The sequence below is a fragment of the Protopterus annectens genome, chromosome 7.part1 (assembly GCF_019279795.1).
Source record: "Protopterus annectens isolate FY-2018-M chromosome 7.part1, PAN1.0, whole genome shotgun sequence".
NCBI classification, from domain to species: Eukaryota; Metazoa; Chordata; order Ceratodontiformes; family Protopteridae; genus Protopterus; species Protopterus annectens.
In genome coordinates this window covers 537,329,698-537,350,965 of record NC_056740.1, presented here as the reverse complement: position 1 = coordinate 537,350,965, position 21,268 = coordinate 537,329,698, and the positions used below count along the sequence as shown (strand labels likewise).

General features: G+C 43.7%; 1 protein-coding gene across 5 annotated transcripts in view; it reads right to left on the bottom strand.

Moving 5' to 3' along the window:
• Positions 1-21,268, bottom strand: part of ZNF280D (zinc finger protein 280D) — a 3,097,091-nt gene that overhangs the window by 2,331,581 nt on the left and 744,242 nt on the right. The window lies entirely within an intron of this gene.

Sequence of the window (21,268 nt, the reverse complement as noted above, 5' to 3'; positions counted from 1 at the left end):
CCTTCGACTCAAAAGTAGCGGGTATCAGGGGCTGCAAAAGCGCCTCGTTGAGTACCGGCAAACCGACGACTGGCTTAGGAGAAGCTTCGTCGTTGGTTTTGGACCTCGACGGTGTAGCTCTGTCTTTTTCTTTGCGTTTTTTATGAACTCTGGTAGTTTGATTGCTAACCGATGACATTTCAGGATAATTAAATCTTGCACCAAAACATTTAGAAGCAAAAATATACAGACGCTTAATAGTGCGTTGGTTAATTCTAGCACAAAACTGACAGCAAGGCACGCTGTGATCTGGGCCTAGGCAAGGAATACAGTTCAAATGAAAATCCTTATGAGGTATTTGCTTCCCACAAGTAATGCAATTATTAAACTTTTACTGACATCGGTAAGGACCAAGAAAAAGTTTCCCCAATGGGGTACTTAGCTTTAGTTAGAAGACTTCGGTTCTGAAACTCGAATACGAAAATTTCAGGAGTCGGCTGACCGGCACTTGCGAACTGCTTCTGCTTTGGGCACCGCGCGGCAAGAAAGACTGAATAAAATGGCATCGGCTGCATGTTTTATACCCCTGACGACCTGACGTCATGGAAGAGGAGACCGCAAACGACGCAGGACCCACGACTTTGTTATTCAGGACGACTGAGGGCAACCTGCCAGCAGATTACCCAAATGTAATGACTGCAACAGTGAAACACGAAGAACATGGAAGAGTTACCCTAAGAGAGATACTATACTTACAGATAAGAAAAACGCAAGTATATGGCCTGAATCTCAGAAACCCTTCTGGCAGAAAGGTCACCAGTACAATATTTTTTCAAGTAGAAAACTTTAGAAAGGCTGAAGCTGTTGGTTTAAAAGGTGGCAAAGTGCCATCCTAACTAGACGCAAGTGAAGAACATTCTTTAGAAACTGCTCAATTTCAATTCTTGGGAGCAAGGAGGGATTAAGAGGTATGCAGGCAGAAATGGCAGACAATTGTGCCTTTATGGAAGAACAGACAAGTATTATTTTGAGTAGCACACACAAGTAGGACAAAATTACAGGGCCCCCCACATGAAGGGGATTATTATTTTATGACAGCAGACAGAAAATCTTTTCCAAAACTAGTGAAATAAAAATAAAAAATGCCACCAAACCCGTACAGAACAGTAACACTTGACAAACTTTATTGCAGAAAAAGTCTAAGCGCTTTCACCCTGTGGCTCCCAGGGCTTCATCAGAGTAACTGTTAAAATTCAAATGCAAGCTTACATAAACTTCTTAACACAGTCACATGATCGATGCAATAGGGAAATGACTAAATATTTAAAAAGACAGTACATCAGCATGAGCAAAGTGCTGTGTTCAATAGAAATCACTTTTAAAATTACATATAAATGCATATTAATTCACTTATAGCAAATTATTATAAATTGCTAATACTAATAAAATAAATATGTTGTATAACTTAGTTAAAAATAACTAATTTAAAATTGTTGGGTAGAAATGTTAGATAAAGATGTTAAAAAATACACACTGGTTACACTACATAATACCTACATTGTACTGTATGTATATTTAGGGAACCAAGGAACCAGAATAAACAGACCTTAAATATAATATTTTCAGATCTCCAGTGCCTTTAATTTTAACACCAGAGCTAATGAGATATTGTCATTTATACAAGGATAAACAGTGGCATATGCCGCAGTGGTATAGCGGTAGCATTACCTCACAGCAAGAGGTTCTCCAGTTCGATTCTCGGCATGGCTTGGGAGTGCCTTCTGTTTGGAGTCTGTATGTCCTCCCCGCGGTTGGGTAAAATTCGAAAGACATGCGTGCGTAAATGGGCGTGCCTTCGTTGAAGGTTGGGCGTTGAGCTGGCACCTCGGCATTTCGTAAAAATCTACTGCCAATCATTAGCGGACCGGAGTTCTGCTGTGGCGACCCCTTACCGTGAAAAAGCCGAAAAAGACAAACAAACAAGGATAGACAGTGGCATTAGTTCTTAGTTGCCACTCAAACTCTAGTATCTCAAGATATAGGTTCAAGTCTCCACCCCTACCACAATCAAACACCCTATCGATGACAAAGAAAGTACAGTTGTGTACACTTACCATAAATGTAGATGTTAGAGTGTCTTCACTGTTGCAGTCATCACTGCAGGGTTCTTCCTTTCGGCAGGCAGTCCTCGGTCGGCCAGAATCCCAAAGTCTGGGTCAGGCGTCGGCTGTTCAGTCATGCTCCCTGACGTCAGAGCGCCTGGGGTACAAAGCTGCCAGCCGACGCCATGTTCTCCAGTTTTTCTTGCCCCAGATGTCAGGTGCCCAAAAATGAAGGCTAATAGTAAAACAAAAATGTAACATACAACAAACCCCATACCCTGTAGCAAATACACCTTAGAAGAAGGGTGAACTAGGAAACCACAGTAATAAAAGTATAAGAGGGGACAGGAGGGTGGGTAACCCAGACTGCAACAGTGAAGACACTCGAACATCTACATTTATGTTAAGTGTACGCAACTGTACTATGTTCATCGTGTTTCACTGTTGCAGTCATCACTGTAGGGTTGAATCCCAAAGCTGAGATAAAGGGTGGTGGTTATAGAGTAGAAGGGGCGGCTAGAAGGCCCTGCAAGACTGCAGAAGCAAAGCCTGCCCTAGACTTAGAATAAAGAGGGAGATTATAGTGCTTAGAGAAAGTATGCACTGAACTCCAAGTTGCAGCTTCCAAAATATCTTTGGTAGGTACTCCCCTGAGAAAGGCAGCTGAAGTAGCAGCAGCTCTGGTAGAGTGAGCCCTAATTTTTCCTGGGATTTGCTTTCCATGATGAGAGTAACAAAATCTGATTCCATGAGCAATCCATTTTGAAATGGTCTGTTTTGAAATAGCTTTGCCTTGGGAATTTGCTGCATAAGAAACAAACAGTTGTTCTGTTTTCCTGATATCCTTGCTTCTGTCCAGGTAAAAACGAAGCTGCCTGTGCACGTCCAAAGAATGCAAGATCCTCTCCCCCTTATTCTGTGGGTTAGTGAAAAAAGTTGGCAGGTGAATAGTTTGGTTTAGAGCCACTTTAGAAATCACTTCAGGCATGAAAGCAGGATTAGTCCTTAAAGACACCCTGTCTTGATGAAAAATAATATAAAGGTTCCACAGCCATGAGTGCTTGTAACTCCGAGACTCTCCTGGCTGAAGTCAAAGCCAGTAGGATAGCTGTCCTTCCATGATAAATACTTTATATCAGATGTGGCAGCAGGCTCAAAAGGAGGTAGAGTAAGTTTTTCCAGAACATAGTTGAGGTCCCAGGCAGGTATGGGTGGTGTCCTAGGGGGCCTTAAATTCTTTGCTCCTCTGAGATATTGTTTCAGAAGTGGATGTAAAAAGATTGGAGGATCTGTATTGTAATGTGCAGAGATAGCTGAGGCATGTATTTTTATGGAGGAGAAGGATAAACCCTTATGTAACATGTCTGTCAGGTAATGTAAAATCAATGGAATATTAGGATTGAGAGGATCTGAATCCTGAGCATGCATCCAGGTGCAAAATCTCTTCCATTTACCTTCATAAGATTTTCTAGTGCTAGGGCGTCTGGCTTCCAAGATGACATCCATGACCTGTTTGGGAAGGATTGGATTAATCATAGACCTTGAATACGCCAGGCTGCCAGGCTGAGAGTTTTGATATGAGAGTGCAGAACCTGGCCCTGGTGTTGGGACAAAAGATTTGGAATTTGAGGTAGAAACCAAGGAGGAGGCTCCTGGGATAGGTTCATCAGTGTTGAGTACCAAAATTGACGAGGCCAATTTGGGGCCAGTAAAATCATCTTGGGTTTGTCCTGCTTTATCTTTAATAACACCCGTGGAAGAAGAGGTAGAGGAGGAAAGGCATACCCGAGAGGTTCCTCCAACTGAATGAGAGAGCATCCACTTTCCATGCTAGTTTGTGATATGTCCTTGTGCAAAAAATCTGTAACTGGTAGTTGAGGGGGGATGCAAATAGATCTATGTCCGGGCAGCCCCAGGCTTCTGTAATCATCTTGAATATTTGGGTGTCTCGCATCCACTCGTGTGGGTCTGACAGGTTCCTGCTCAGGCTGTCTGCCAGAATATTTTGTTTCTCTGGCAGGAACTGAGCTTGTAGGTCCACTTTGCATGCTAGAGCTGTGTTCCATAGAGTCATGGCTAGTCTGCAAAGGGGGTAGGAGTGTGAACCCCCTTGCTTGTTTATGTACCACATAACTGTGGTGTTGTCTGTCCGTATCAGTAGTTGCCCTGGCTGTAGAAGATCCCTGAAAGCCAAGAGGGCATTCTGCACAGCTAACATCTCTTTTAAATTGATATGTAGGTGCTTCTGGTCCTCTGTCCAAAAACCTTGCAGGCCTTTCCCCTGCAAGTGGGCTCCCCATGCGTAATCCGAGGCGTCCGTGGTTAACACTTGGTTGGCTGGAGGCAGACTGAAGGCTCTCCCTTTGTTTTGAAGACATGCCATGGTCCACCAATGGAATTCCTTTTGCAGGCAAGGCAAGACAGCAATGTGTGTGTCTAGACTGACAATGTTGGGACCATACGCTTTTTAGGTACCATTGTATTTTTCTCATATGTAGTCTTACATATGGTATGAGAAGGATGCAGGAGGCCATGTAACCCAAAGCCTGCAGGAATTTCCTTGCAATTAGCTGAGACATTGACGCCAGGGTTTTGAAAGTTGAAGCCAGTTGAAGTTGTTTTTCGGATGTCAGGAATGCCATCTGGGTGTCAAATTTGACTTTTTTATGTTCACAGTGAATCCCAGGTACTTGAGTAGATTTTGAACAAATTCCAGGTGCTGGAGTAAGACATCCTTGCTGTCTGCTTGAATAAGGCAGTCGTCCAGATAAGGGTAAATTTAAATTCCCTTGAGTCTGCAGTAAGCTACTACTGGTGCCAGGCACTTGGTGAAGACCCTGGGAGAAGTAGACAAGCCAAAGGGCAGCGCAGAGAATTGGTAATGTTTCGAGCCGGCCTTGAACCGGAGGTATTTTCTGCACTCCTGTCTGATAGGGATGTGTAGGGTAAGCCTCCTTTAAATCCAATGTCACCATCCATGCATTTTTGCTCAACATTGGCAGGAGCTGCTGTACAGTAAGCATCTTGAACTTTGGTATCTCCAGGAAAGTATTTAAGACTGACAGATCTAGGATGGGTCTCCAAGAATTTTGTTTTCTGGAAACTAGAAAGAGCCTTGAGTAAAAACCTTGCCCCGTCTCTGATAGTGGAACCGGTTCTATGGCCCTCACAGCCATGAGGGATCCCACCTGGTTTAATGCCTCTGCCCATTGGTGTTTTGGTAGGTCTGGCCATCCGTTTGGTTTTGGGCAAGGTATGAAAGTGGAATTTGTAACCTCTTGAAACTACATCCAGAACCCACTTGTCTTGGGTTATGTAAGTCCAATTTTGGTGAAAAAGAGAGTTTTCCTCTTAAAGGGGCTTCCAGGAGAGAGGTTCCTGGAGCCATGCAGGGGGAGTCATTGAGCCTGTTTCCTATAAGATTGAGGTCTGTCCTCTCCACTCTTGGGGGTGGAAGCAGTCCACTGTCTAGGTCTGCGCTTGGGTCCTCCCTCTGGTGCGCCTATATCTACCCCTCTGAGGCCTGTCCGAGCTGGGAAAGGACCAATTTTTAGTTGGCCAATTTCTGCTAAATCTTGGGGGTGAACTTGTAAGAAATCCTTAACCGTTTGCATGGATTTTGCCTTATCCTCCCATTTTCTTTATCACCTCTTCAGCCTTAGACCCAAACAAAACATTATGTTGAACAGGAGCATCCAGTAACTTTGCTTTCACTTGATCAGGCAAGTTTTGTTCCTTTAACCAAGCATACCTTCTAATGACTGTGCCAGTGGCAGTCGCCCTGCATGAAGCCTTAGGAACATGTGAAATGGTTTCTGGATCAGCAGTAGGATTTTTATAAAGAAACTGGTGGGAGTCAGGGACCCTGTAATATCTGTCAGGCTTTGCAGGGGCTGGAGGAAAGGAGTCAGGAGTTAAATTAGCCTCAGAAAAGACATCATCCACAATATCCAAAATAGGAGGAATAGCCAGGGGTCTGTGTTGGGGAAGAAGGAAATCCCTAAGCCTTCTGTTAGATTCAGAGTACTCCTGTCCTTCCCAGTGAAAATGTTCCCTCATGTCATGTAAAGTTTTCCCAAAAAAAAAATCCTCGGGGAGAAGCTGAAGGAATGGATTCCTCAGCATCAGAATCCTCATAAGGAGGGAAAGCATATTCCTGTTCAGAGGAAGACACTGAAGAAATAGTTGCATGATCAGAGGATTCATAATCCAATTCTTGTCTTGGCCTTTTGTCTGGAGGGGGATGCGAACCCCTAATCATAGTTAGCAAGTCCTCCACCATTTTAAGCATTTGTTTTTGAGACTTGGGTCCCGGATCAGAGGAGGCCTGGGCTTGAGTCTTAGATTTAGGAGTCTTTGCCTTTGCCTTTATCTGAAGCTGTGTAGGCCTAAAAACCCCCTCGGAAGCTGGTACCTGCACAGCGGCTCCGGACCCATCTGAGGGAGCATTGTCCAAAGGTCCTGCACCTGGAGTACTCAAAGGCCAGTTGGCTCCTCATGGGAGTCCGTTTCGGCAAGTGGTTCTGTAATGGCCAACGTCAGGGGCTGCGAAAGCGCCTCACCGACGACGGCCGAACCCGCAGCTGGCTCCGCTTGTAAACCATCGTCTGATTTGGACCTCGGAGGCCTGTCCTTATCCTTGCGTCGTTTGAGAACTCCGGTAGTCGGAAGCGTGTCCGACGACATATTGTAATTAAATCGCCTGCCAAAGTAGTGAAAAGCAAAATCGTATCTCCGCTTAATAGTACGTTGATTAAATCTAGCACAAAACCGATAACTAGCTACGTCGTGGTCAGGGCCTAAACAAGGAATACAGTAAGAGTGGAAATCCTTATAAGGTAAGAAACAGTACACATCTATTCTTAATGATTCTGATAAATTAGTGAAACAGAACATTGCTAGAAAACTAAAAAAGTTACAAAGGGATACACAGGAATATGCTAACAAAACAGTATATCCTTTACCTATCTACAGAAAAAAGAAGTTATGTCCTTACCATAACGTTCCATGTGGAGTGTTCATCTCGCCTTGGTTATTACACATGGGTTCGGAGCCGATCCTCGGCTCCGTGCCGGCCGACTGCAAGCTCTGCATCGAGAAGAAGCTCGAGGACATCTAATACCCACAATCCCCCTCTGCCTTTACCTCAGATCTAGTTTGCAAGCAAACCAGACATAAAGCACGCACACATCCAAACTATATACATAAAGTACATATATACAAACATACCAAAGGTATGATAGTAACACTAATACTGCAACAGCAGAAGGAGAATACTCCAGACCAGACACCAAATCGAACGTTCTTCCTAAGGGTGGGAAGGGTGGGAGTGTAATAACCAAGGCGAGATGAACACTCCACATGGAACGTTATGGTAAGGACATAACTTCTTTATGTGAGAGTGTTCAATCTCGCTTTGTTCTTACACATGGGTAGCGTCCCTAGCTCCATAACCCTGAGGAACTCAAGGGAGAACGTTCTTGAGCACAGTGGAACCAAAGGTTGCCCTATCCCTAGAAACCCTGTCCACTTTGTAATGAGATATAAATGTATGTGGTTTAGCCCAAGTAGCAGCCGCACAAATAGTGTCTAGTGGTAAGCGAGCTGCATGAGCCAAAGATGTAGAAACTGATCTGGTTGAATGTCCTTTGGGTTTTGTTGATAGTGTTTGATCAGAGGCTTCATAAACATATGTGATACAGTCAGTTAGCCATTTAGAAAGAGTTAATTTCGTAACTGCAAGACCCTTTCTGCTGTCAGCAAAGGCTACAAATAGTTGATCAGATTTCCTGTGATCTTTTGTTCTATCCAAATAAAATCTGAGTTGTCTATGGACGTCCAGTTTGTGCAACATATACTCCAATTTATTAGAGTGGTTCTTAAAGAAGGTGGGTAGTTCAATGGACTGATTAATATTACTAGAAGAACAAACTTTGGGAAGAAAGGATGGATTAGTGCGTAGGGATACTCTGTCAGAATGAAATATTAAATAAGGATGCTTGACAGAAAGGGCCTGAAGCTCAGACACTGCCTAGCAGATGTAATGGCCACTAGAAATAAAGTTTTCCATGACAAAAATTTCAATGTGCAACTTGAGGCTGGTTCAAAGGGTGGCAACATCAATTTAGAGAGCAACAGGTTTAAATTCCACGGTGATGTCGGACTTCTGACTGGTGGTCTGATATGAAAAGAACCTTTTAAAAAGGCTTTAGACAGTCTGTGAGCCATAATAGGCACCACATTCCTCTACATGAAAGTTAGAAATGGCAGCTAACTGTACTCTTAAAGTAGCCGGGGAAGCTCCTTCATGAAATAGTTCAGTCAAGAACTCTAAAACCTTGTTTAACGGAGCTCTAACAGGGTCCAAATGATGTGACTCACCAAAGACAAAGCGTTTCCACTTACTGGTGTAAGTCTTAGTAGTGGAAACTTTATGAGAAGCTACTAAAATATCTTGAACCGCCGATGTAAGTGGAACCGACCTGGCTAGAAAGGGAAGCGGAGCAGCCAAGCTGCTAGATGGAGAGATTCTAGAGATGGGTGAGGAACTCCTGACGAGTGAGTCAGTAGATCTGGCTCTGGGTCCAGCATCCAAGGTCCCCGAATGCGGTGATGCAATAGAAAGGGAACCAAATTTGACGAGGCCAGAACGGAGCAATGAGAATAATAGTCCTCTGAAGGTTGTTGGCTTTCTGTAGAAACTTTGCAATCAGGGGAAATGGAGGAAAAGCATATAGGAGACCCGGGGCCAATCGTGCACCAGCGCGTCCCTGGGGACTTCCCCTGGAGGGGGTAATAGGGCAAAGTAGCTCCTGCATTTGGCGTTCATTGGAGACGCAAACAGATTGCAGGTAGGCTGGCCCCATTTGCGAAAAATCCTTCTCGCAACTGACTGTTTGAGGGACCACTCGTGAGGCAATAGTATTGCCCTGCTCAGCCTGTCGGCTATGACGTTGGATGACCCCGGGATGTGCGTTGCGATCAGAAAGCGACCGGTGGACTCTGCCCATTGCCAAATTCTCATGGCCTCTCTGCATAGTTGGTAAGACCTGGTTCCCCCTTGCTTGTTTATGTACCAGACTACGGACATGTTGTCTGTCTGAACTGCAATGGTCCCTGGAGGAAGAAGGGGAGCAAAGTGTTGCAACGCCAAAAACACTGCCCTCAACTCCAGAACATTGATGTGCAGATTGTACTCCAGATTGGTCCATTCGCCTTGTACTGTCTGTCCCTGAAAGATGCCCCCCCACCCTATCAGGGAAGCGTCCGTGGTTATCGTCGCTGACGGTGCGGGTAGCACAAATGGTCTTCCGCTGGATAGGTTGCAAGTCTGTAACCACCACATTAGGTGTGATTTGCATGTTTTCGTTATCAATATTTCGTGAGTCAGTGGAAGTTGTTGGAATGACCATTGTGCAAACAGAAGCCATTGTAGCACTCTCATGTGCAGTCTTCCCAATGGTATCGCAATGAGAGAAGCTGCCATGAGACCCAAAACTTTCAAAACAATTTTTGCCGGGGACTTTCTGGACGACAGTAGAAGGGAAATGTTGAATTGAAGTGCTACTATTCTTTCTGTAGGAAGTTTTAGAACTAAATGACGCGTATCTAATTCCGCTCCTATGAATAAGATATGCTGTGATGGCTGTAGCAACGATTTTTCGAAATTTACTGAAATGCCAAGGTGTGTACAAAGTTGTAGGGTGTAATCCCTGGCTTGTATCAGTTGACGCCTGGTGGTGGCAGACAGGAGCCAGTCGTCCAGATACGGAAACACCTGGAATCCTAGGCGCCTCAGATGAGACGCTACCACTGCCATGCATTTGGTGAAGACCCTGGGGGCTGTAGTCAGACCAAAGGGCAGGGCTCGAAACTGATAGTGACTGGCTCCCAGCCGGAAGCGCAAATGATCCCTGGACGCCCTGGCCATTTTGATGTGGTAGTATGCGTCCTTCAGATCTATCGAGCACATCCAGACGCCCTTCCGTAAGAATGGAAGGAATGATTGAAGCGTGACCATTCGGAACTTTTCCTTCTTGACAAAGGTGTTGAGATGGCTTAGGTCCAGAATCGGCCTCCAGTCCCCTGTTTTCTTTGGAACTAAAAAGAACCTTGAGTAAGTTCCGAATCCTATTTGGTCCGCTGGGACTGGTTGGATGACTCTTTTTCCTAGCAGCTTTGAAATTTCTGTAGCTGCTGGGTCTCGCAGATGGGGTGGTACATCTGGGAGTTTTTTCTTTGGAATGGGTGTGGATAGAAATGGGATTTTGTAACCTCTGGTAACAATGCTTTTACCCAATTGTCTGAAGAGAGGTTTTGCCAGGCCTGAGGGTATAAAGCTGCGACCCCGACTGCCTCCAGAGCAGGACAGTCGGGCCTCCTCTCAGGAGTGCTGAAAAGGTTTGCCAGGAGATTATCCCTGTCACCTTGGTTTTGCGGACCCCTCTGCCGCCAGGGCGGCGTCTTCCACCTCTGCCCCCTCTGCCTCTAGAGGGGCATCACACTGTGTGTTTGGGAAAGATCCTTGGGGTTTTCGAAACCACATTTTCCCACCACGTTGCCCTTTGGGGTACGGTCTGGAAGGGTGGAAAACGGACTCCGACAGCAGACAGAGTCTTTCCCTCCTGTTCACACCGGTAAGGGTCTCCTTTACTTTAGGGCCAAAAGTGTGGCTCCGTCAAATGGGGCGTTAGTAAAGGAAGACTTGAAGGCTTCCATAAACGAACATTAGCGCATGCAGGATTGCCTACAAAGGCCGATCCCGGAAGCCGCCGCCCTACTCGATCCTTCGGGTGCATAGGATATCAGCCTCATGGACGAAGTTTACAATGGACGTAAGGGTGTTGAGATGCGCTGTAACTCTCTCTGAAACAGCGGCATCTGTAGTACCCTGGAGGGTATCTCCCAACTCTTTGACTAGATCCCTCTGTAAACGTGTAAAATGAGTCAAATAGTTCAGGGAACGCATAGAGAAAGCCGCTGAACTGAAAATGCGCTTCCCGTATCTGTCCATGGTCCTAGAATCTTTGTTAGGCGGATGGACAGATGAGGAAGACTCCGACATCTCCTTTTCGTGGCCGCTGCCACCACCATGGCGTCTACTGGAACTCCTTTGGTGAGGTAAGCCTTGTCCTGTGGTGCCGTAATGTACTTATTTGGCTTCCTAGGGACTGGTTCCACCGTGTCAGGAGTCTCCCACGCCCTTCGAGCAATTAATTCCATTAACTCATCAAAGGGCGGAGTGACCCAGGAGGAGGAAGGGCGGGCACCAAATGCCTTCAGCAAAACTGACTCATCCTCAGAAGGGGGGAGGGCTTGCCAGTCACCTCTCTGTTTTAGGATCTCCAAGATGTCAGAAAAAGAGACATCCTCTGAAGGTGACTTAGGGGACCCTTCTGACTCATCTAAGTCAGTATCAGATGTCAAGGATTCTTGTGGAGAATCCAAGTGTCTCCTCTTACACAGTCTTTTCCTAGGGACTTCTTCGTGGGGAGCATCCGAAGAAGCCTCCGAGGAAGAGGGGCACCCTCCAGGGGTGGCTGAGACACTGGTGCCCGACGCTTGGACGTGGCCGTGGGTGCAGAGGAGGATAACGGTCCTTTGTGGGGAGGAGAAGCTGTACCTGCTGATGTGGTTGTCTGGGTAGACAACACCTTCCTCATGAGGTCGAAGGCCCCGGGTCCCGAGTCGAGGTATCTCCCGGTTCAAGAAATGGGAAGAATCCCAAACAGGAGCCGAAGGCACCGACCCGAGGACGGAACCGAGTCGATCCGTGCGAGGCCCGAGAGGGAGCGCCGGAACGAAACATCGGTCCGACTCTCGGTCCCGAACCAAGGACGGATCTTCGCCCCGAGACTCCAGTACCGGATCGGATGGGGTCGAGGTGAACGGTGCCGACCGAGAAAAGACGGTTCTGGCACCGAGGGCTCCACAATCATCAGTTCAGCTTCTTCCGGCTCCGAAGACTGGACAGGTCTCGGAGGAGGAACAGATGGAGATAGTGGCAGGCCTTCAAGTCTCGACATCAACTGAGAGGAGACCGAGATAAGCTTGGATAGGGCCGTATGCTCCATCAGTTTCTGCACCACACGGTCCACATCGGTGTCGGAAAGGGGCCTGGAAGAACGAGTCGAAGGGATCGAAGATGGAGCCGACCTCAGCAGAGTCGGTGGAGGGAGCTCCATCACCGGTTCCAAGACTCGAGGCTCGGAAACTGCCAACAGTTGAACACTCGGCCCCGAAGTCTGTGGAACCAGTGATCTAACTATACCCGAAGAGCTCGGAGCCGATGACTTGGGCTCCGACGTCTTCGACCCCTTCGAAGACTTGGATGCCTGGTCTGAAGCATCCAGAGCCTCCTGGAAAGAGGGTTTCAACAATCCTCTATCCATCAGTTTCCTGTGCCTATCTGTCATGACCCTCCCACTAAAAGAGTGACAAATAGAACAGTCCTCTTGTAAGTGGAGAGGGCCAAGACAGTAGACACAGGAACTGTGGTTGTCTGTGACCGACATCTTTTGGCCACACTGACAACGCTTGAAGCCAGATTTTATTTTCTCAGACATAATGAAAAGAGAAAGAGACAGTCCAGTCCAGTAATAGTCAATCCAGGTAACAAATGTCAAATCCGTATTTTGTAAGTCCGATTGTCACTTGCTTAAGAAAAGCAAGACTACAAAAATTTTAGTCAAAAAGTGATCCAAGTAGGGTGGTAGGCCCGAAAAACTCTATACCAGTTAGTTAAACTAAGTTAAACTAATCTAATGGTACCGAGAATTCTGCTCTACTCACACACCGTACACTAACTTTCAATGACTAGATCTTAAAGAAGTTTTTGAAAATTTAACCAAAATAGATAAAATCTTATCTGTAAAAAGCCTCGAGCTAGCCTCCAGCGATGCGTATGCAGCAGCGGCAAACTAGATCTGAGGTAAAGGCAGAGGGGGATTGTGGGTATTAGATGTCCTCGAGCTTCTTCTCGATGCAGAGCTTGCAGTCGGCCGGCACGGAAACCCATGTGTAAGAACAAAGGCGAGATTGAACACTCTCACATCAAAGATTTCAATAATAAGAGTAACAATGTTAGTAATTATAATCACAGTGGTGAGCAACTTTCTGATGACAAAAGATTATAATGATATGAATGTTAACAGGGAAAGTAATTTTTTTTGCATCGCCAGAACTACCCAGAAGGTCGCAGAGGTTAATCAACAGGAACCAGGGGAATCAGAGGAACTGGGGGGGGGGGGGGAGGGGACGATGGAAAAATCGCTCTTATCAAGTGAACCGATAAACTGTGATGGTTCATTTTTTGATTATTTTTCATCAAACCAAAACTTTGAACCCACTGAAATTAATGATGAGCTAAGATGTAATGTCATTACTAAAGATGTTTTTGCTGTTTACAATTTTTCTCAAATTTGTATAAATGATAACCATATGTCTGTTCTTAGCAAAGGTTTCTCTTTTGTTCCTAGTTTTTCACTGGATATTGCCAAGGTTCTTACTAATTTAAAGCTTTTTACTAGGCAGATGAATTTAATGTTTTTTCATAATAAAGATGAACTTTTTAATGACAAGAAAATACTGAAAGAAAAAGCACTTTTTTTTTACCACCAATGAATACTTCTGTTGCACTATTTGACACTACATGTGAGAAAGGGATACGTGGTATTTTCACAATGTTACAAAGGGTAGTAATAATTTAATATGTAACGAAAAGGATGCGTTCAAGCAATTGTGTAATGACCACCATGCTAGAGCTATGCAACCTGACAAGGGCGGGGGTTGTTCTGATGGACCATGATGACTATGTATTTAAAATATGAGTTACTGAATGATAGTTCTACCTATGAAAGAGCTTCGAAGAATGAACTGTGTAGAGCATATTCTAAAAATGAATGGATGTTATATGATTTTTTAACTCAAGGATGATTGGATTCAGTTGAATACAAATATTTGGTTGTTGAGTCCCCTGTGACACCCTATATCTTTGGGATTCCGAAAATCCACAAGGATTTAGAAGACCCGCCATTTAGACCTACTGTGGCAGCAACAGGTTCCAAAACAGAACCTATGGCTGCATACATTGCTTTTTGTTGCAAACCATTATTAAGCAACTATGTTCGTGTACTAAAAGATTCATGGCACTGCCTACAGATTTTGAGGGATATTGCAATTACAGATGACTTTTTATTTGTCACTATTGACGTAATTAACTTATTTACAGTTATCCCACACAATGAAGGTTTGAAATTATTTCAGGAAACCTTAATGGTGGAGAACGATTTAGACAATGTTAAAAGACAATTAGTGAAATTAATGGACTTGGTGTTGAACAACAATTTTGTAGGTTTTGTGGGAGAACTTTTTCATCAAATATCAGGGGTAGCCATGGGGGCTAAATGTGCACCTATTTATGCCAATTTGGTGTTAGCCCAATGGGAACGGGAATGTGTGTTTCCATCAATTTATTACAGCAAAATTATAACATGGCTAAGATTTTTGGATGATATATTGATATTTTGGAAAGGTACCCAGGAAGAACTAGCATCTTTTAAGACTTATCTTAACTCTACTACTTCACTTTTAAGGTTTACATACAAGGTAGCTGTAGAAAGTACAGATTACCTTGATACAAGACTGGTACAGGACAGGACTAACAAGAAACTACAATCAATGATTTTTAGGAAGGAAACATATTGTAATTCCTTTTTCCACTATAACAGTTGCCATTCTATGCATCAAAAGAAAAGCATAGTGAAAGGACAAATGGTACGAATTTCAAGATTAACAAGCAATGACACTGATTTTGAGAATGAGATATATACATCAATTGGCATGTTTAGAGACAGAGGATACCCGTTTAAAATGTTGATTAAAACTAGGAATTATGTTATGCAGAACAGGAACAACAAATGTGTTCCAATATTAAACAGAACCAGGTGTTAATAACAACAACAAAAAGTTTTGTCAACTTAGTTCTCCCATACAACAAGGATGCCTTGACAATTACATCCATAGTTCATAACACTTGGAAGATAATTATTGATCAAGATACTATGAACATCCTAGGATTGTTTCCTAGAATTATCTATAGTAAGGGTCCTAACATTAAAAACCTATTGAAGAAGCAACAAACAAAAACAAGAGGTTTAGTCTCTAAAATGTCATAGTGTAATGCTTGCAGGGCCTGTAAATGTACTACTACAGGTCCATATGTTGCAATTGATGGTTATCATCGTACCCTTCCATGTCCTGGTAAATGCAACTGCAACACCAAGATGGTGATCTACTTAGCTACCTGTACGTCCTGCCATGTTTTCTATGTGGGTAAAACCACTAGGAAACTCCAGGAAAGGATATTAGAACATAGTAGAGACATCAAGAAAGAGAAGAAAAATGAATGCATTACATATGCATTCTAAGAACTGCAATAATTTCAAAATATTTCTGTTTTTTGTCATCGACAGAGTTTTGATTATGGTAGGGTTGGAGACTTGAACCTATATCTTGAGAAACTAGAGTGTGAGTGGCAACTAAGAACTTATGCCACTGTTTATCCTGGCATAAATGACAATAACTCATTAGCTCCATTGTTAAAATTAAAGGCACTGGAGATCTGAAAATATTATATTTAAGGTCTGTTTATTCTGGTTCCTTGGTTCCCTAAATACATATAGTACAATGTATGTATTATGTAGTATAACCAGTGTGTATTTTTTTAACATCTTTATCGAACATTTTTACCCAACAATTTTAAATTATTTTTAACTAAGTTATACAACATATATATTTTATTAGCACTAGCACTTTATAATTTGCTATAAGTGAATATACATTTATATGTAATTTTAAAGGTGATTTCTATTTAACACAGCACTTTGTTCATGCTGATGTACTGTCTTTTTAAATAAGTATTTATTCATTTCCCTATTGCATCGATCATGTGACTGCGTTAAGTTTACTTAAGCTTGCATTTGAATTTTAACAGTTATTCTGATGAGGCCCTGGGAGCCACAGGGTGAAAGCGCTTAGTCTTTTTCTGCAATAAAGTTTGTCAAGTGTTACTGTTCTGTATGGGTTTGGTGGCGTTTTTTATTTTTATTTCACTAGTTTTGAGTTTCCACTCTTTTGGGTGTTTTTTTCTGGTATTTTTTTAATAGAAAATCTTTTCCATCTGGAGATTTAAAGCTTGCTACTTGTAGGTTTTCTCCTCCTAGAGCACCTGAAGCATGTACTCAGAAAATTGGGGTCTGGGAGGAATTAAAATTCTATCATCCACAATGACAGGATGAGAGACTAAGATGGGATGGAAGAGGAGAGTCTTTTTTTTCTGTGCAAGTACATCCACTTTGTAGGGTAACGTATACTCATATAGTCCCTGGCTTGATGAAAGAAGTATCAGTGCTGCCTGGGCCAGACAGGAGTCACCAGCAAAATGTTTGGTATGTCTCACTGGATCTTCAGTAGAACCTTTGGGACTGGGGTGGGGGAGAGGCACAGAGATATTTCATCCTCCCAGCAGAAAGACATGACATCTATCCTCCTGACCTGAGAATAAGTAGTCTTAGAGCAAAATAGCTTGAGCTGTCTGTTCTAAGTGGAAGCAAACAAATCTACTTGAGGAGTACCTTATCTGTGAACTACATGCCCAAGAAGACCTCCATGTTTAGCATCTATTTGTGAGGGTCTTATACAGACCTGCTTAGAGACTGAGTACATTTTCCTCAGATAGAACAAAGTGCCTGTAGGGACTGATTTGTCATTATAGCTTAATCCCAAACAAGAAAAGCTAGAGCCTGCACAGCTGGCAGAACTTGATCCCCTCTCTGTTTGCTGACAGACATTACTGTGGTGTTGTCTTTGAAAACCGAGAGGCCATGGATTCCATAAGTGAGAAGACACATGAAGAGGTTAAATAACAGCCATAATTTCTTTGACAATGATGTGCTCCCTCATTTGTCTGGTGAACCACTGGCCCTGAGCTGAACAGCCTGTCCAGGCATACCAAGCCAGATTTAATGCACACACATGAAGTCACCGGTTGGGAGTAAGCAGCAAAAGAAAAAAAAACGTCTAGATTTTGCTGAATTTGAGAAATCCACCACTGTAACTTTTTTTTAAGAAAATAAAAGAGAGAGAGAGACTTGGAAGTCCTGTGAATGGCAGTGCTGAGATCAAACAGATTTCAAGTAACTCCGGATCCTTCTCAAATGTAGTTTCTCAAATGATACCACAGAAAGTGGTTGCCAGCATGAATCCTAGGGTTCTAAATTGACAACAGAATGGAACTTTGTGGGGAGGGAGCCTGAGCTTTCTCTTGGGGAAGAAAGGCTGTCAGAAGATGGGTATCATAGGTTCATAGGTTGATAGGTTCATAGGTTGATACTAGGCTATCTGCCCTAGGGCATTTATAAGCCTAGCCAGAGTGTGTTTGGCTTTCGCCACCCTTTTAGATTAGTTGACTGTGCCTCTGTGTAGTAGGTCACAGAAGATAGCCCTTTTAAGGTTAGTTTACTGTGCCTCTGTCTAGTAGGGACACAGAAGAGATCCCAGGGGTAAACCTACGATCTCCCATCCACTCGTCAAGATTTCTCTTGAAGAGGGTCATTGAGGGGCTCTGCCTAACATGGATTGGGATTTTGTTCCAGAGTGAGGGGAGCCTCTGGGATATGAATCTGTCCCTCCAGCATGTCCTATTTATTTCTGTGCTGAGGTTTAAGTCCCTGGAGCGTGTAGCTCTAAGGGATTTGGATTTCCTGAGGTGGAGCATGTCCATTAATTCTGGTTTGGACATGGCTTTATACATCAGGCACAGATCGCCTCTGAGTAGGCGGTAAGCAACTGAGTAGAGCTGGAGTTTCTTTAGCCTAACTGCGTAGTGCATCTGTTTGAGTCCCTTGATCCTCTTGGTGAGGTACTTCTGGGGTCTTTCCAGTTGCTGCAGGTGTCGGGTAAGGTACATCCCAAATGGGGCATTGTATTCAATTATGGGCCTGATGAGTGATGAGTAGAGGGCACAATGACCTCTCTTGATCTAGATGTGAACCCTTTCGTGATAAGGTGGGCTATATAAAAGGTCTTTCTAACCACTTTGGCAACGTGATTGTCAAAGGAGAGATTGCTATCTACTTGGGTCCCCAAATCCCTAATTACTTCTTCCGTACTTAATGGATTACCATCTATGTGGTAATTTGTGGGCACTTTGTTTTTCCCAAAGGGGATGACTATGCACTTTTTGGCATTTAGCTTTAGGCCATGGCTCTGGCACCAGTTATCCGTCTCTGTGAGACCCTTTTGGAGGATGCTTGTGTCAGTCGGTGAGTCGATTATGGCACCCAGTTTGCAGTCATCTGCGAACTTGGTCAGCCATAGTCCTCCCGTGTTAGCCTGTACCTCAGAAAAATATATACCGAACAAGAGAGGTCCCAGGACTGAGACTTGTGGGACGCCACTTGTAACTGGTTTAGAGTCTGACATGGCACCTGCAATTCTGTCTGCAACCCATAAAAACAGATCCTGGAAGGGTGTCAGAAAAGATTTTTGAAAATTATGGGTGAATTTCTGCTTCTACAGAACTGAAAATGTGAAACTGAGATGCAGACACAGGATGTCTTGAGACATCCTTGATCCAGGTATGGGAAAATTTGTATTCCCTGGGTTCTGCTAAAGGTAATGGGGAGGAAGGGGGTAAGACATGTTATGAAGACCCTGAGAGTGGTGGATAAACCAAAGGGTACAACAAAAAACAAACTGTACTGAAACGTCAGAGAACCGGAGGAATTTTCTGCAGGTGGAGTGAGTGGGTATGTGCAGGTGTGTATTTTTCAGGTCTAGGGAAATGAGAAAGGCCTAAGGAAGGATAAAATGAAGAAGAGTTTGCAATGACAGCATCTTGACAGATGGCACCTCCAGAATGGGTCCCAAAGTGCCCTCTTTTCTGAGGACCAGAAACAGTCTTGACTAAAAGCATTTTCCTACATGCTGGTGAGGCACTGTTTCTATGGTGCCATGGTCAAAGAGAGCCTGTAAGAGAGGAGGAGGGGGGAATAATCCTCAGCTACTGAACTCCTTTCCAACACATTTTGTAACTTTGTTGAATGATGGACAATACCCTTTTGTAGTGATGAAATCCCAGGCTGGGATGGACAAGGTTAGCCTTTTTAATAAGGGAATTCTGGGACAGAGCAGGGAGGCAGTAGATAATCGGGCTGACTTGTCTGGACAAGGAAGTCTTCCAGTCTTGGGAGTGTCTGATGGGTTTCTCATGAAATCTTTTCCTGAGCTGCTTCCTACCCTTCCGAAAGGGTTTCTAATCACTGCAGATAAAGGGAGTAGGTTTAGCTGGCTAAATTATTTGATACCTAGGTACTGATGCATGAAAAATCTTTTTCAAGTACTGCATTATTTTAAACTTTTCAGGTAGTCGTTAAAAGTTCTGCTGCACAGTGTCCAAATAAAAGATCTTTCTGAGTGGGAGAATCCAAGTGTTTGGCCTTGACATCTTCAGCAAGGGCTGTAGGCAAAGCCAAGCAAATCTTCTAATAATTAATCCAGTAGCAACACCGGAAGAACCCTCTGCAGCATTATAGCTGCATTTAATGGAATAAACTGCAAACTGTGCAGCTTATCAGAGCACAGAAATCACTTACTAAGTGTCAGAAGCCTCAAAGTTATCCAACACTTCACTGAAATCACCAAAAATTGAACTATTTTGTCATACAAGTCAGGTAATTTAAAATTCTGAAGGTAACAGTGACAGAGGTGTAAATCTTTCCATATCCAAACTATTTCAGTCAGATGGCAAAACATCAGCTGCTGACAGAATCTTAGTAGTTTCGTTAGTAGAAATAGAAAAGGTAGAAGGATCTGCTACAGGATTCTCATAGAGAAACTTAAGGTAATCAGACATCTTATAAAATCCTATCAGGCTTCTTCAGTGCTGTTGAACAGAAATCAGAAGTAGTACAAATGGATGTGAAAGCATCCAGAAAGGCCTCCAATACTGGAGGGACAGGAGAAGGCATAGGAGCCCCTACCTCCAAATTACAACATCTGTTGACACTTGCTTGGATTCCCAAAGTATTGCATCATTTTAGTTACAGTTTCCCCAAAGACGACTTCACCAATGGTGGATTTAGGGGAAAAGGTGTAATCATCAGAAGCAAGCTGATCAGGAGAATGGATCTGCAATGAAAATGCTACAGAAACTTCATCTGAATCAGATTCTTTGTCCTCCTCAAGCAAACATTCATACTGTCTTTTCTGAGGAAAGAGTGGAAGTGGAGAACAGGGGAACTGAATGGTGTTTCTAAAACAAGGAGACCTTGTATAGGTCCTGTGAGAACTCAGCACTTTCCTTTTCCTGAGATACATGAGCATGAGAAACATTTTTTTGTTTTGTTTCACTTTCCCAGGGTTGACATCTGCCCTCACAAAGCAAGGCGCGTTGAAACCCTGCTGAACCTCAAAGTTCCAGGCACCTCTTTCCTTGTGAACCTCAAAGTTCCAGGCACCTCCTTCCTCGTGATGATTTGAAGAATGTCCTCCAATCCTTCTAAAATGATCATCCTCTGTTCCCCTTTCTAAACTGTATCGGTCTGAATAGTCTCAATAGACATGCAAGAGTCGGAACCATGCCGGTATTGGGCCCCTCTTCCTCTCACAAGGATTTGCAGAATGCCCTCCAGTTCTTCTGAAATGATCAACCTCTGTCCCCCCTTTTCAACTGTATCTGTACGAACAGTCTCACTGGACATGAGAGTCAGATACTATACTGGTATAAGGCACCTCCTCCCTCACAAGGATTTGAAGAATACACTCCTTTCCCTCTGAAATAATCAACCTCTGCCCCCCCCCCCCCCGCCTTCTCAACTGTATCAGTATGAACAGTCTCACCAGTACCTGGCAGGATCACGGTAGTAGGTGCCTGAGAAGGAGTTTGACGTACTGTGAATTCCTGCAGCATCTTAACAGGTACATCTACATCAGACTGGGCAGCAGAAGGTTCAAATCTAGCCTCCTTGAACTTTTTTTTTTTTTGGTGAGAGCAGGACATCCGAGGCAGTGAGCTCTGCCATTTTGGTTTGAGTGAGGGACTTAAAAAAAAAAAAAAAAAAAACATTTGAAGTACACGTTTAGCATAAAAAGTCAAGTATGAAGATTTTTAGGAACAAATGATGGAC